This window comes from Sinohyriopsis cumingii, chromosome 1, assembly GCF_028554795.1.
Source record: "Sinohyriopsis cumingii isolate HCF-2022 chromosome 1, ASM2855479v2, whole genome shotgun sequence".
Classification (NCBI taxonomy): domain Eukaryota; kingdom Metazoa; phylum Mollusca; class Bivalvia; order Unionida; family Unionidae; genus Sinohyriopsis; species Sinohyriopsis cumingii.
In genome coordinates this window covers 19,570,076-19,588,003 of record NC_142961.1, presented here as the reverse complement: position 1 = coordinate 19,588,003, position 17,928 = coordinate 19,570,076, and the positions used below count along the sequence as shown (strand labels likewise).

The window sequence follows — 17,928 nt, the reverse complement described above, 5'->3', positions numbered from 1 at the left end:
TGATAATCTGATTTGTAACGTGCATCGTGATTGAAATGCTGATCCAAAGTTGTTTTTCCCAGTTTTGACAACACCTACTTTCAGAATAAAATTAAATGTGAAAATCTTGCAGGAAGCAGAACATTGTAAAATTGTGCTTAGATATATTACAAATATCTAGATATTTATCTTAAAACATGTGTCACAGCCACCTTGTAATCTTGAAATGAGCATCAATTATGCACATTGTTTTCCTTTGAAGCTAAGGTCTACTATTTTCCCTGATAAAAATTGATTTTAGTCTATTACTGGCCTGGATGGGTGTGCTATCCATATTGGTCCTGGCCCAATGCATTATTTTGAAACTCTGAACTGCCTATGGAGTGAAGTATGAACAGTGGCTGATGGAGTCCACATCCTTCCTCCATCTCTTATTGCTCATAGCAAGTAGTATGATGGTTGCCCATACATTCTCAGGCTATTGTGAATATATATGCCATGTATGAGATGAATTGTACTTCATACACTATATGTACATGTAAGGTGGTTAACATCAGTTTCAACAAGAGATGTTTACACACCATGCACCTAATCCTGTGTATTGAATTTACATCTGTAAATATCAAGAGCAGAACAATGGCCAGTTGAAATTACATGGATGTAATGACATTTGTTTGACAGAATTCATAGACAAGGTTGAGTACTGTAGTTGAATTCTTTTGTTACAAAAGGTTGTTTTACTGCTGCTGTGACAAAAGGAAAGTTACTAAAGACCCTTCCTAAGGTTAGGTTTTAAAATAGTGGTAACAAACTATATGATGACGTTAGACAAATGAAATGTGGAATATTAGTCCATAAATAAAGACAGAGTGATAAATATACTTAAATCTAGCGAGAGTATGTATCCTTCCTGTTGTAGCTAACATCCCATAAAAATTATACAAAGGCACCAGTGAATATCAGTTTTGCAAGGTCTTGTAAAAGAGTTTGTTTTCTAGTGAAAGTATGCTAAGTGGTACATGATGCATTGATGGAATTTAGCATTACAAACTTTATCGAAGATACCATTGTCTGACTAGGTGGGCAGGTGACGTTTATTTCTTAAAACAAGTTTGGTAGGGCTGGATTTATTTACGAGGTAGTGGCTTTAGTCCAGAGTGTTATGACCATGTAGACTATATGAAGAAGAATTGTGGCCATGACAGAAGAGCTACCAGAAATATGTCAGATTGAAAATTTTGAGTCTCTTTTTCCACAATTATTAACAGAATTTGCCAATGGTTACTATGCCAGAAACAAAACTACTTTTGGGGTCATAGTTCATTGCTTTGAAAGGCAACCTTAAGATCATAGTGTCAACAGCTCTTCTTTTGCACTGGTAACATCTAACAGTTTTAACAAGGTACAGCCGCCAACCTTTCACAATGTAGTCTAAGCTGTTGACAGAGACACTGGGCCAGGTACTAGCTGCCTACCTGCCTATTAGTGTGTTGGGCTCAGGACCTTTCACGAGTGCTTATCGTACATTCATCACTAGGAGATAAAGGACATAGTGGGTATCTTTCATTGTAAGAGACACTGCCTAGTAATGGCATTCTCATTCTGACATATCAACTGTTTTCAATTATATCAGAAGCAAGGAAAAAACAAGTCCCCAGACCTCGGTATACTGATCTGGGATTTTCACAGGGGATGTCATCACTGACAAATCCACATCCAGAACCTGCCACATCCCAGGGAACCTGAATGTTCTAGTGGATTCAGCTAATTTATACTGAATGGTTCTTACTCCCCTTGGTCATTGACCATTTGTGCACCTAGTACCATATCAGAAAGCTTAGGTAGTTGACACCTTTTTTTTTGGAACCACAATTGTGAGACACAATATATGCTTTCTCCCTCTCCCGTTTCCAAAGTTTTGAACAAGGCTTGGGAATTGGATTACTCTCTAATCTTTAATTCTCTTCTCAAGTGCATATAAATCATGGATCAATGATCTAATGAACTTGACAGCAGAGATTCCCCAGGGAATCATGCTTCATGCAGGTCTTCTTGAATATACACTGAGATACTGAACCGACATGCTTGGCTGATATCGAACAAACCTTTAGAAGAAAGTGATTCTTAGCTCACCAGTTAAAAATAATAGGGAACAGGAAAGTTTTTATTCCAGTGGTGCAAGCAGAAACGCATTCCCTCAAAAGTCTTATTACCACAACTGCTGCCTTCTTAGGAACTCTCAAAGGAGAAGTTAGCTTCCATCTCTTTCAGTGGTTCTTGGTCTACAATCTTGGGCTGATTCCAATATCATGGAAGGGAGGGTACAGGCCAGAAGGAAGACTGCTCTGACCTTCTTGCAAAGTCTTACCATCTGGACCAAAGGCTTCAGCCCTTCATCTAGAATAGAATTTTATGTTGCCTTTGACATAGTGGAATAAAGCATCCTTTTAAACCAATGTCTAGAACTTATCCAACTCACATAAAGTACAAACCTGCTCCTAATTACTCTAAGTATAGCAAGGATTCTCAGGGAGATACACACCTTGTTGGTCAACCCAAAATAATGATAGTTCCATTGCAATAGTTTGAGTTAACTCATAACAACCCCTGCTTTTACTGATATGAACATGTTCCTGTTCATTGGGAATCAGTTTTATTTCTTAAAATGACTGTCCTTCTTGGGTGTCTAGAAAATTACATAAGGGATCATTTGTGGGATCCAAGTTAATAGAGCTGACCAGAAGAAGTAGATCTTTCTTGTTCATATTACTCGTTAATGAGGGACAATATTTCTCCATCGCCTTGGATACAATGGGTTATCCTCTCCATTAATGAGATATAAATCCAGGCCTGATGTATCATTGTGTATATCAGCTAAAGAGGTTGGGGCAGTGGCCGCTTGGATTGCATTTAAATGTAACTGTACCCTGACATTTTTAATTGCAACAATTATCCTGTCGCTGTTGTGTAGCTAATCTATTTTCATGCCAAAAACGCATGGAGAAAAGTCAGTATAACCTTTTCCACACCACTCTGTATGTCGCCTGGTTATGTGCAAAAGGTAGATGTTAACTGTCATTCTTTTTCATGGACAACATCTGTGTAGACTTTTGCCAAAACCTTCACCAGAGAAATTATGCCAACTGTAGCAGCTTACCACAAATAAAATTGGTCTCCTTCTGCAGTTATATATGTTTTGATGTTACAATTGTCCATACCATTTTATTATTAAGAAAAGACATATGGTAACCTTTTCCCCTTTAGAACTTGGTTCTGTAAAGGGCTTCTGACGGTACCTCGTGTTCCATCCTTTTGGGGTGGACACATGCTCATTACATATGTATACTATGGTACGGGTAGGTCGCAGTTTTCTAAGAAATATGACAAGCTCTGCCTAACATTGAGGACATTGTTTCCGCTATCTTCAATTTCAAATATAGTTTTAATGTTTGCCCACACTAGCATTGATCTTGAATATTTACTTGCATGTTTCTTTAATAAGAGTAGTGGCGAAATATCATATTTTTCTATAAGAAAAACTATGGGTAATTTATGCGAAGTCAACTCTATTGTTACTTCGTGAATACAGCTTTCTTAGTGTATACACAGGGGTGTATGCGGTATGACAATATATACAACCAGGTGAGTTTCATGGCAACAAGTGATCTAACATGACATTCATAAATAAAAAAATTAAACACTACATGATAATGTCAGGACAGTCAGTGGGGCAGTGGAACCACATGAAGGGCTCATGTGAAACTCATGCCGACTGCATCAAGTGCTCATAGTTCACACGAAAAAACCTTGCAATTTCTGGCACCTAGAATCCAGTTGATTTCAAATATGCATATAGAAGCTAGAGGAACATTCCCTTCCCCTCATCTTGGGATTTTTCCAGATTTTCTTTCAGGTCTCATTTGAAGCCCATCCAGAAGGAGAGACTAGATGTTCAAGGAAGGACTTTCCTGCATTGGGAAAAGACAAACATGTCTTATGTTCCAAACAGCATGTATGCCTCCAGTAGAGTGTCACTCCCTCTCGTTGGAGAGTTAGAGCACTGTGACAGCAGATTGTACCCTCCCATTAGGGAGGTAGAGCACTGCGACAGTGGGTTGCGCCCTTCCATTTAAGAGGTGGAGCACTGCAACAGCGGTTTGCTTCTGACCATTAGGAAGGTAGAGCACATCTCATGGTTCTGATGGCAGAGTGTTGTTCCCTCCTGTTAGGGAGGTGAGGAACTGCACCCATTATGCACAGAGGGTATGGACCCAGTTTCCACTCTACCATCCCATCCTGCGCAGGATATGGAGTCTACCCATCGGTCTCAGTTAAGGATAGGGATCGCATGTGTCCTCTCTTCCTGATTACACCAATGCACCCTTACAGGATGTGGAGCTCTCCACCTCAGGGCTCTTTGTCCATTATGTCCGCATGGGCAACTAGACCTTGCTCTCACAGTGGATGTGATGCTGCAGCTCGTGTCCCGTCGTCACCTCCCACCAGGTGGTCTCCAATAGGAAGGCTAAAGGTGTTACATATCTAGGGTAGACAGACGTTCTCTTCTCCCTTTTGGAACTCGTGTTGTAAACGATGGACCAGGCGCAGAGTGCTCCTATGCCCCATCCACCAAGGGATATAGTGATGCCCAGTTATTATATGACTCAAGAGTGTGCTAGACTATGACGATGACGATGCCCTCTCTATCCTCGTTGACTCAAATTAGTTCGAGACAAAAGCAGCGGCAATGTCACCTTTCAGGCCCACCCCTTCCTCTCAGTTGGACGAAGAAGAAAAGGCCTGTTCCTTTTACTCCCGGACTTGTGCCCCAAACTATCTGACACACAGTCCAAAAGATCCTTTCCATTTTGTAAAAGATCTCCAGGGTACCAACACAACAAGACTTCATTTTCTCACACATTCATCTAGCACTGATGAAATATCACTAGGCAAAAATATCCCTCGACAGCGTAGAGGGTGATATGTTACTCCTTCAACGTTGAGAATCTTTGTCTCTGCTGGCAGCTACCGGGTACATTCACTGAAGTGGCCCACCAAACCTTCCCAAGTGGACACCGATGAGGCCAAAGTGGGTATTTCTACGGGAGCCTGAGCACACCTTCCCGACAAAATAATTGATGTCATTGAGCAGAAAACCTGGTTATTCTTAATCATAGCTTCCCATGCCGGTCCACTCTCAGGTACTTCCTTTAGTGTCTTGAGAGAGACCTCATTGAATCCACCTGCCTTACAACGAGTGCTAGAAGCTGTGGCTACGACCTCCTAGAATATGCTTTCTGTTGCCATGACATGTTTGGCGGAATTTCTGCACATCCTTCATGACGCTGCATTGAAATTATAAAAATCTTGCTTAATCACACACTTTCTAAGGGCTGATCCGTTAGAAGTATGGACCCTCTTTTGGGGCCTAATACATACTGTGGCTTCTCAAGACTTGCTGAATCATCACCATTAATCCTTCACATCCACTCATGGCCCATCACAATCGGCCAGGAAACGTGTTCATGCAAATCGCTCGATAGGGCCATCTGCAAAAAGTTTCAAGAAAATGCATTCCCAGTGCAATCCACTAACTCAAGCTAGACATCCTCATTGCTTATTAGATCCATGGCGCCCAGGTGTCTAGGGAAAAAAGGAAGTTCACTAACCATCCTTCCTTAACACATCTCCTGCTGTGCATCTCCCTCCAGAACGTCCCAGTAATGCTCGTTTAGACCTTTTATCTGGGGTTGCTCAAGCAGTACGGAATCCATTGTGAACAAGGGTTATCAAGGTCATTCTTAACAACAACTCCCACTATCAGGGACTCCTATTTTCTGTCCCGTCCAAACAGGTGAAATTGAGGGAAGAGGTGCACACCCTTTTGCAGAAAGGTGCTGTCAAGATGTTCCTGCACAACCAGTCTCCCTCCCTCCTACTCTTAAATCTTCCAGTAAAGCTGAAACTTTTGAATCATAATCGATCTCTCTCCGCTTAACCAGTTTCTTTTGGAGGAAATCTTCAAGATGATGACGACATCCTCAATTAGGAACTCTCTTCGTCCATTTGATTGGACCGTCTCCATATATCCTCAGGATGCCTATTTGCACAATTTTTCCCTCACACTGCAAATCTGTGGTTTATCTTGGACCAGGAAGTTTTTCAATTCCGTGTTGTGCTGTTTGGAATCTGTTCCGTACCTAGTCTTCACCCAAATTATGGTAGCGGTAGCGGCCTGTCGCTGATTACTGGAAAAGCTGATTCTACATTATTTCAACGAATGGCTTATCCACAACGTCCAGGTTCAGTTCCTTTATTACGATTGGTTCCATTGTTTATTCACCGAACCTCAGTTGGGACTTTTACCCAACCTCGAGAAGCCGGAACTTATTCCATCACAGGACTTTGTTTTCATGGGTATGGACTTCCTCACGAACCAAAACTATGTCTAGGTTCCTTTGGATCAAGTAGATTGAATCCTGACCCTCCTAGAGACATTACAAGCCAAAGCCTTGTTATCTGCTCGCCTCTACCCTCTTGAGAACCTTGAACGCCACTGCCTATTTGGCTCATTTAGGACGTGTTCATATGCGCCCTCTACGGTTCCTCTTTCTCGCAAAGTGAAAAGCAGAGATTCTCTATCAACCCCGATCCCCTTAAGACCAGAATTTCACCATTTGCATGATGAATCGGGACAGATTCCTGGTGGGGAATTCCCGTATATGTACCCGACCCCCACTAGTATCCACTCGCCAATGTACGAGATTCTGGCTGGAAGCCGTAACTCTCCAGGGTTCCTGGACTTGCGTCTAATCGGTCCTCCATATCATCACCCTAGAAATGAAAGCAGTATTTCTAGCATTGCAAGGATGAATTGACAGAATAAGGAATCGATGTGTCATGATCTCAGACAACACTTACGTTTTAGCATATCTCTCTATGATGCCAAGGAGGCACACACGACCTTTCTATTTGAATGGAGGTCTGGAAACTCTTCTTCTGTCCAGCCTCAGAGGATGGTGCAATCTGAGTTTGCCACATTCCTGGCAAAGATGCGCTGTCTTCATATGCTCTTCACTATTCAGTAATGGAGTTCCTGTTGTGCACACCCTCTGGAAGAACCTGGTTGACCAGTTCGTGACCAGTTGACCAGTTCGTGACCAGGCTCAACAACAAACTTCCCTTTTAAGACTCTCATGTGCTGGACCACAGAGGCTGGGCATTAGATGCATTCAGCTTCCAGTGAGAATACCTATTCTCATATACTTTCCCACCATGCTACTGCTACCACAAGTTCTGCAAAAAGTCAGAACTTCTTTACCTCAGATCATTCCCAACACCCTACTGTGGCCAAAGCGATCATGGCTCAACGTTCTCTCAAACCTGCTGATCATCCAAGATGTCTACCTCACTGGAGGGACCTCCTGTCACAACACTAGGGATCGCTCCTCCACAACGCTCAACACATTCTGAAACCTTCACATCTGGCTCATCTCAAGTGAGCTCTCTGCCAGAGCAGGTTTTCAGGCCGAGTTGCCAGTTGCCTCAATCGAACAAGGAGAGCTTCTACATCCAAGGTTTTTGATGCCAGGTAGAGAATCTTCTGTGATTGGTTCAGTAGGAAACATGTTGATCCTATCCGCCCTTATGTAACTTCTATTGTTGATTTTCTTTGTTCCTTTCTGAGACCAAAAGGTATTCAGTATGCGCTATCAAAGGCTAATCAGCAGCGATGTTCAGCACACTTAAATTCTCTCAGGGCACGGAAATCAGTTCAGATTCGCACCATGCCAATCTTATAAATATTTTGAGCTCTAGAGACCTGTCTTCTGCTGTCATATCCGGACGGAATCGTTTTTGTGTTTTATGGTCATTAAGCAAAGTCTTGTATGAATCATTGAGTGCAGCTTCCTTTCAAGTCCTCACACGCAAAACTGTGTTCCTACTCGAGTCATGCCTTGTTACTAAGCTGTCTCCATTTTCCTTCTTTTCCAACTTGGAATTCTCACTAAAAATCAATTACCTTTGTTAGCTTCACTACCTAGAAAGATCCCCAGTCTCAGTCAAATCTGAATCGGGGATGATGAAGATAGACTCTTATGCCTAGTGCAGGTTTTCCACTTCTATCATAAGCCTCCAAAGCAAAAAGAAATGGTAGGAAGCGTCTCTTCCTCCCTCTTAAGGCTCCCATAGCTATTTCAGCTGCTACTATCTCCCAGTGGATTGTCATCACAATCAAAAAAGCATATCAGCCCCTGACCAATCGATACCGCTCCTACATGAAACTAAAAATCCCTTGAGGTTCAAGCCAGTGCTATCTCAGGAACCTACATTAATCATTACTCCTTGGTGGATGCCATGAAGGCATCGTTTTTTGCATTCCCATGCTACTTTTTCCTTCTTTTATATCTTCTCTTTTGCACAACAGAGCACAGGTATATTTTTCTCTGGGGCCCATAGTTATGACACAACTTATAGCTCAAAGAGACACCAACCTTCTATAGTTTGATCTCTCCGTCTTTGGCGAGTACAATTCAGTATCTCTCTTTTTCATCAGTGTGACGAGTATCAGCCTACCCAACCAACTAACAAATGAAGCTATGCAACATCAAAAGGATAATTCATTGCTATTAAAATGTAGTTTTGGTGGGTTGGTGGGTGGGAGAAAAACATTTTAATTATGCAACACTTACTGGTTGCTATTGCTGAATGCCTTTCTTCGACCCAGCTCTGATGTCTTGCATAATCATTGTCTGTGAAAAGATGCCAGGTAATACCTACCTTCTCTGCATGACTATATGACAGAATGGTGTGCAAAAGGTCATACTGGCTTTTCTCCACTCTGTGGGAGGACGTATTCACATCAAATGGATGGTGAGTTTTTGGCAAAAAAGCAATTAGCTATGCAATAGTGACTGGTATGTAATACATAATTAAAATTAGTTTTACCAACCAAAAACCCCCAAACTACATATCCATGCCTGAAAGGCTCAGTTTGACCTGATGGGTCCTATGGCAGCAACGCAACACAACAGACTGCCTCTCTGAGTCATTCAGTAGCTTCTCAATGATGAAGTCACACTACGTCAGCTGGATAAGTGGGAGTATATAGTTTTTATTGGGCATTCTTATGAATATTTAATTCGTAATGTGATTTACCTTTTGTCCATTATTGAGGTAGGAGTTGGGCCTACCTGACTAATGGATTTTTTTAAACTACATATTACATAGCTAGTTGTTGTTTATAATTTTTGATTACATTTTGAGATTATTCCTCAGAGGTAAACATGTTTACAGATGTTGAATTCAAGGTCAAGTTTTTTCTAGAAATTAAGACTGTTCTAGAAGCAAGTTGATTATGAATTTGATGGGAAAATGACTGTCAGCCTGGTTCTGTTATTGTGTCTCAACTTTGTTGACTATGTTATTTACTTCAGAATTACTTATTCCTTTATTAATATCGAAAGTGGTATCAGTCTCTAGTTGTGTTCAGTTAATATTTGATAGAGTTTATTTTAAATTATTTACTGGAATTACAAAGTGGTTTTCACTTTCAGACTAAATCACTATTTCGAAATTATTGTAAATTTATTCAAGTACATTTTGGATTATATCATTGTAATATATCAAGACTGTTTGCACATTAATGCTTTTCCAGGCTGTTGGTACATCAGCACTTTCAAGGTTTGAATTCATTTGAAACACCACTGGAATTTATTTGGAATACTCTATACTTTTGGATCTGTGATGGAACTTTTAGGACAGTCTGGGATTTAATTCACAATACTATTAGTTCTTTTTAAATTTTCACTTTGTATTCAAGTAAAATAAGTTATATTTTGAATTTTATAAAACATGTTGGTTTTTACTCTTTTCTGTTACTTAGTTTAATATCAAGAGTCATAACACCATGTCCAGGCATCTTGATATGCTAACTCCTGTATCACTCACTTGTTCTGAGCCATCTGTATTTAAAGGGGATATACCTCTCTTCACCTATTACCATATCTATTATCTTAGCCTAATGCGATCAAGTACTGTAAGAAGAAAAAAAATTGGTAGTAAAACACGTTCATTCAATAATACTTATATGACCATGACACAGGCACACCCTCCCAGCCTCCATCCCCTAGTTGCATTCAAACCTGACAAAGCATGCACAGCCATCCAGTAGTATCTGATGTATGGTTGGGATCTAGCACTAATCTCTCAATCAAAGGGTAGATCATACTTGCCTGACTTCTTGGTAGGATGATGAGACTTTTTGTTGCTAAAAACAAGCTTAGGAGTTAGGGTTAGGGCTAGGGTTAGCTAAAAAAAATGCTTGGGAGTGCTAGATATGTGGGTATTACTTCTAAAGTATTAAAAAATGGTAAAGTATTATTACTTGAGGAAAGGTATCCAGTGGAAAAGGAATAGAAAAATAATAAAAATGAAAAAATGGCATCTACAAACAGATTGACAGTTAGTCTCTCTCTGTGTAGAATGTATGAAGCTGTCATGGAATCAGGCACAAGTTTTAACTTTTACAGGAAATATATTAAGACCCTAATGTGTTTCTTTTCACATTTACTGGTATTGTTCAAACAAAATTATTTCAACCGAAAACTGTAAATAATTTAAGGTACTGTAGTATCATCAATTTTCATGGGGGACCAATTTTCGTGGTTTTTGTTGTATCCGCAAACCATGAATTTAAATCCCCAATGAAAAATGAGCCATGTAAGATGATCACACACACAAACACACGCGTTTTCTTACAGTGTTTCATTCCTAGAGATTAACACAGCTACTAGTATTTGATAAATCAAGGTGAATACTGTAATCTGGTAATTAAATATTAGCTTTTACATGTGCTTGTTTTATTTTTTATTTTAACCTTTTGAAACAAGAATTATAAATTGTTTTATATTGTTTCAATACACACGTTCGATAAGGCATCCAATAGCTAATTTTACACTCACTGCCTTAAATCAATATGTGAGGTATGTAAGGATAGAGAGAAAATAGAGAAAAAGCATAAGGTGTTCAAACAATAGTAATAGTGAAATTGAAAGAAAAAATAATACAAAATAACAGTAAATGAAAATTAAATTTAGTACTTATTGAAATCGATCCTTCATTCGAGTACAACTGTTGTTGATACATTTAAATCCTTCTGAAAGCACATTTCATTTTATCCATCATTTTTAATCCAAAAGATCAACAATTCTGTAAAATACTATAAGTATTTCTTAAATCACTATTATTAACGAAACACTATGTATATACACGAATTACAGCAGAGTATTAAAGCTCACACTTCAAAGATTTTTGGACAAAGCCACTGTATCAACATCGTGTCAATCAAGTCTCATGTTACTCACAAATTCTTCTCAGGTAAATAATCCCCAAATTGCTGAATTAAACAAGTCCAGCTTTCTCAAAACCACTAATAATTAGGTCCAATCTTTCACTCACTGTCATGTGAACTGCAATTATCCATATAGTGTGAACTGACTTGATTATTGAGGTTTCAAGGTTTACTAATACTGTGCACTGATCGTCACCAGTAACATTTTTTTCCGTAAGGGTGTCCATAACCTCTTTAGCATACCACTTGTGGAAGTGTGACTTTAATTCTTCTTTGTACTCTTTATTTACTGTCCAGTCTAGTGGTTGAAGTCGGTCTGTACAAGAGACAGACAAAAACATCAGATGCCTGGTTTAGCAAGCGCCTGTGCTGTGATCGCAGCTTCTGATGGGTTAGGAAGTCCAGGAACCGAGGGGGCGTCTAAGTTGAATTTTACCACTCTTAAGCCACTGTGTTAATGCCATGATTGTCAGAAAGTACTGATGGTGCAACTTGATGAACAGTGGTGTAATTAAGAGGTCATTGATATGTAGTTTAATAACCAATTGGCTTTTGTGTTGTTGGCTGCAGTGGCTTCCTTTGATGTTGAACACTCAAACGAAAACATCGTGAAAGTGATTAATCTTGACAGGTGTTTTATTTGTGCTCACAGAGATGGAAGTATTGTTTTAGTGTTGTTGGCTGAATCGGCTTCAACTGATGTTATTCACTTGGTCGAAAACATGGTGCAAGTATGGAACTTGTCAGCTCTTTAATTTGTGCTCATACAGGTGGTAGTATTGTTTTTAACATTAAAGCAACTGCCATTTGCATCGGTATAGTTTTATCCTTTTGTATTCTTTATTTTGGGTATTTCAAGAGGTTAAAACAATGAAATCAAATACCTACTAATATGCAAACTTTGACAGGCAAAACCACGAATTTAAGTACCCATGAAAATGCCTTTTCTTTACAAAACCACAAGAAATTGAGCCTAGCGAAAATAAATGATACTACAGTAATTTATAAAAATGTCTTTTTAATTAAACTTCATTTAAGTGTAAATTCTTTATTGAGAAATTAATAAAATACAAAACCTTTTATTTATTCATTCAGAATAAAAGTGGTATCTGCTCAGAATAAAACATACATTTGATACAGTTTAGTAGACTATAGTGTCAATACTTCAAGTCAACAGTAACCTCCAAATCTGTATGTACATTCATTGAAGTGGAGAAATGGATTGGTTTGGTAGACTGTAATTTCACTGAGGTTGAGGACTGGATTGGTTTGATTGGTTGTAATTTCACTTAAGTGGAGAACTGGATTGGTTTGGTTGACTGTAATTTCACTGAAGTCGAGGACTAAGCTGGCTTGATTGGTTGTAATTTCACTGAGGTTGAGGACTGGATTGGTTTGGTTGGTTGTAATTTCATTGAAGTGGAGGACTGAATTGGTTTGATTGGTTGTAATTTCACTGAGATCAAGGACTGGATTGGTTTGGTTGGTTGTAATTTCACTTAAGTGGAGAACTGGATTGGTTTGTTTGACTGTAATTTCACTGAAGTGGAGGACTAAACTGGTTTGGTTGGTTGTAATTTCACTGAGGTTGAGGACTGGATTGGTTTGGTTCGTTGTAATTTCATTGAAGTAGAGGACTGAATTGGTTTGATTGGTTGTAATTTCACTGAGATCGAGGATTGGAGTGGTTGGGTTGTAATTTCACTGAAGTGGAGAATTGGATTGGTTTGGTTGACTGTAATTTCATTGAAGTGGAGGACTAGATTGGTTTGGTTGACTGTAATTTCACTGAGGTGGATGACTGAACTGGTTTGGTTGTTTGTAATTCCACTGAGGTGGAGGATTAGATTGGTTTGGTTGACTGCAATTTCACTGAGGCAGAGGACTGAATTGGTTTGATTGGTTGTAATTTCACTTAAGTGGAGGACTAGATTGATTTGGTTGACTGTAATTTCACTGAGATGGAGGACTGAATTCGTTTGGTTGACTGTAATTTCACTGAAGTGGAGGACTGAATTGGTTTGATTGGTTGTAATTTCACTGAAGTCGAGGACTGGATTGGTTTGATTGGTTGTAATTTCACTGAAGTGGAGGACTGGATTGATCTGATTATAATTTCACTGATTCAGAAGTGGAGGACTGGATAGGCTTGGTTGGTTGTAATTTTCCTGAAGTGGAGGATTGGATTAATCTGGTAGATTGTAATTTAGCTGGTTGTAATTTCACCTAAGTGGATGACTAGATTGGTTTGGTTGGTTGAAATTTCACATAAGTGGAGGACTAGATTGGTTTGGATGGTTGTAATTTCACTGAAGTGGAGGACTGAATTAGTTTGGTTGGTTGTAATTTCACTGAAGTGGAGGACTGGATTGGTTTGCATGATTGTAATTTCACTGAAGTGGAGGACTGGATTGGTTTAATTGGATGTAATTTCACTTAAATGGAGGATTGGATTGGTTTGGATGATTGTAATTTCATTTAAGTGGAGGACTGGATTGGTTTCATTTTTTTATGGCACAAGAAATATATAACTGTTATTTAGTGCTGAGGCAATCAAAATAAAGTGACTTGTCCAGTAAGATACTATGGTAGCTGTCAGACCCGTTCTTATTGGATTCAAACATGCTATCATCTGGCCATGAGTCTGACTGAGGAACCACTAAAGGATGAAGGCAACAGGAAAACCTAAGGACACTGGTTGAAATATGTTGAAATAAAAAGTATTTAGTTATCATTCATATTTAGTTTTACTCAGTACTAACAATATCAAATTTGGATACCAGTATTAATAATTCCAGTATATTCTTATAGCCACTGACCATTAAAAACACTTGTGGCAATTAATAAGCTTATAGTCACTGACCATTAAAAACACTTGTGGCAATTAATAAGCTGCAGATTAAAGGCATGGTAGAAAAAGCACACTAGCAACAAATTGCGACAACTGTGCATTAGTGACTTAGTTTTATGAGTCTAGATAATGTCAGTATCATACATTACCTTAACACTAATATGGTGTCATATGGATTAACACTAATATGGTGCCATATAGATTAACACTAATATGGTGCCATATGGATTAATACTAATATGGTGTCATATGGATTAGCACTAATATGGTACTATATGGATTAACTCTAATATGGTACTATATGGATTAACTCTAATATGGTGCCATATGGATTAACACTAATACGGTGCCATATGCATTAACACTAATATGGTGCCATATGCATTAACACTAATATGGTGCCATATGGATTAACACTTAATATGGTGCCATATGGATTAACACTAATATGGTGCCATATGGATTAACATTAAGATGGTGCCATATGGATTAACACTAATATGGTGCCATATGGATTAGCACTATTATGGTGCCATATGGATTAACACTGATATGGTGCCATATGGATTAACACTGATAAAATGCCATATGGATTAACACTAATATGTGCCGACCGGATTAACACTGATATGGTGCCATATGCATTAACACTAATATGGTGCCATATGGATTAACATTGATATGGGGCCATATGGATTAACACTGATATGGTGCCATATGGATTAACACTAATATGGTGCCATATGGATTAACACTGATATGATGCCATATGGATTAACACTAATATGTGCCATACGGATTAACACTGATATGGTGCCATATGCATTAACACTAATATGGTGCCATATAGATTAACACTAATATGGTGCCATATGGATTAATACTAATATGGTGTCATATGGATTAGCACTAATATGGTACTATATGGATTAACTCTAATATGGTACTATATGGATTAACTCTAATATGGTGCCATATGGATTAACACTAATACGGTGCCATATGCATTAACACTAATATGGTGCCATACGGATTAACACTAATATGGTGTCATAGGGATTAACACTAATATGGTGCCATATGGATTAACATTAAGATGGTGCCATATGGATTAACACTAATATGGTGCCATATGGATTAGCACTATTATGGTGCCATATGGATTAACACTGATATGGTGCCATATGGATTAACACTGATATGATGCCATATGGATTAACACTAATATGTGCCATATGGATTAGCACTAATATGGTGCTATATGGATTAACACTGATATGGTGCCATATGGATTAACACTAATATAGTGCCATATGGATTACCACTAATATGGTGCCATATGGATCAACACTAATATGGTGTCATATGAATAGAGATATACTTGATCTAGAGAGAGTTTTGACAGTACATATGTGTAATTACTCCATCCAGAAAAATAGATGATTGTTACTTTTTATCCTGTGAATATCTAGAAATATACAGAAGTCAATACAAAATAGGCAATTACTTGATTTAATATGAACTCATCCATAACAAGAATTATATTCATTCACAAAACAAAAACAACAATGAAGAAAGTTATTTTTTAACAAAATATCATTATATAACATTTTTTTACTGCTTCATACCAGCTACTGCTATACTCAAATCATTTACAACTGTATTTTAAATTTCGATTAAAGGTGCTCTTAGAATTATTGCCAATGTCTTAAACTTAAAAAACACAAAAATAATTGCCATACATTACAAAAGGATACAACCTGTATGACATTTTTCAAAGATACAACCTGGATGAATTGACAAAACATTACAACCTGTATGACATTGTCCAAAAGATACAACTGTATGACACTGTCCAAAGATACAACCTGTATGACACTGTCTAAAGATACAACCTGTATGACACTGTCCAAAGATACAACTGTATGACACTGTCCAAAGATACAATTGTATGACACTGTCCAAAGATACAACCTGTATGACACTGTCTAAAGATACAACTGTATGATATTGTCCATTTTCAGTAATATATTCAAATGACTATGGTACACACTATATGATTACCAACTGCATGTATAACATAACATCATCTGAAATGAAATAATTTCATCATTATCTAATCTAACTTGCTGACTCCTAATGTTTCAGATTTGTTTAGCAAAAACATGTGTGTGGTTTACTTGAGAAATTAAATTCATTTCAGTGACCATAGCAAAAACATGTGTGAGATTTACTTGAGAAATTAAATTCATTTCAGTGACCATAGCAAAAACATGTGTGTGATTTACTTGAGAAATTCAATTCATTTCAGTGACCGTAGCAAAAACGTGTGTGATTTACTTGAGAAATTAAATTCATTTCAGTGACCGTAGCAAATACATGCGTGTGATTTACTTGAGAAATTAAATTCATTTCAGTGACCATAGCAAATACATGCATGTGATTTACTTGAGAAATTAAATTCATTTCAGTGACCATAGCAAATACATGTGTGTGATTTGCTTGAGAAATTAAATTCATTTCAGTGACCAAACTGTAACAGATTTATTAACATGCTTGAGAATTTAAACTAATTTAAGTGATCATATAGTAACAGATCTATTAGCTTTTCATACATATACCTGACATTACAAAAACTTGTGCAACGAAAAATTACACACAATATATAGGGAACAAAATCCCTTGTGCCAAAAGACAAAAAGTGCAATGAATTACCATGATTGTGGAGAGTTAAATTTTACATCATTACTTACTATGTGCTATAATAAATTGGAGCAAGTTACTCACAAATACACTTGTATTAAATTGGAGCAAGTTACTCATAAATACACTTGTATTAAATTCGAGCAACGTACTTATAAAAACACTTGTATTAAACTGGTGCAAGTTATAATTGTCAATATATACTGTTAAACCTGCTATAGTGGTCACCTTGATACAGAAACTATCTGTATTTAGAGGCCAGGAAAAAAGTCCTAATTTTACATAACTTAGTGCACATTAAGCTATATTTAAAGGTCAGCTGCTGATACACTAGGTCTGCCATTTCAATAGACAGTCATTAGGTCTGCCATTTCAATAGACAGCCATTAGGTCTGCCATTTCAATAGACTGCCATTAGGTAATACCACAATGCAATACATCAAATACCACCTTGGTCAAATGTGCTATTGCTCTTGCCATGAATTGTCAGAACATTTTTTTTATAGAAATTACAGTAGGTCATGATGTAACAGTACACAACATGACATCACAGTAGGTCATGATGTAACAGTAAACAACATGACATCACAGTAGGTCATGATGTAACAGTAAACAACATGACATCACAGTAGGTCATGATGTAACAGTACACAACATGACATCACAGTAGGTCATGATGTAACAGTACACAACATGACATCACAGTAGGTCATGATGTAACAGTAAACAACATGACATCACGGTAGGTCATGATGTAACAGTACATAACATGACATCACAGTAGGTCATGATGTAACAGTACACAACATGACATCACGGTAGGTCATGATGTAACAGTACACATGACATCACAGTAGGTCATGATGTAACAGTACACATGACATCGCAGTAGGTCATGATGTAACAGTACACATGACATCACAGTAGGTCATGATGTAACTTTACACAACATGACATCACAGTAGGTCATGATGTAACAGTACACATGACATCACAGTAGGTCATGATGTAACAGTAAACAACATGACATCACAGTAGGTCA

General features: G+C 38.0%; 1 long non-coding RNA gene across 1 annotated transcript; it reads right to left on the bottom strand.

Moving 5' to 3' along the window:
• Positions 1 to 15,679: 15,679 nt before the first annotated feature.
• Positions 15,680 to 17,592, bottom strand: LOC149806513 (uncharacterized). The gene is made up of 2 exons (XR_016420303.1): positions 16,158 to 17,592; positions 15,680 to 16,078 (listed from the first exon to the last, which is right to left on the bottom strand). It is a non-coding gene; the product is annotated as an uncharacterized LOC149806513 (long non-coding RNA).
• Positions 17,593 to 17,928: the final 336 nt, after the last annotated feature.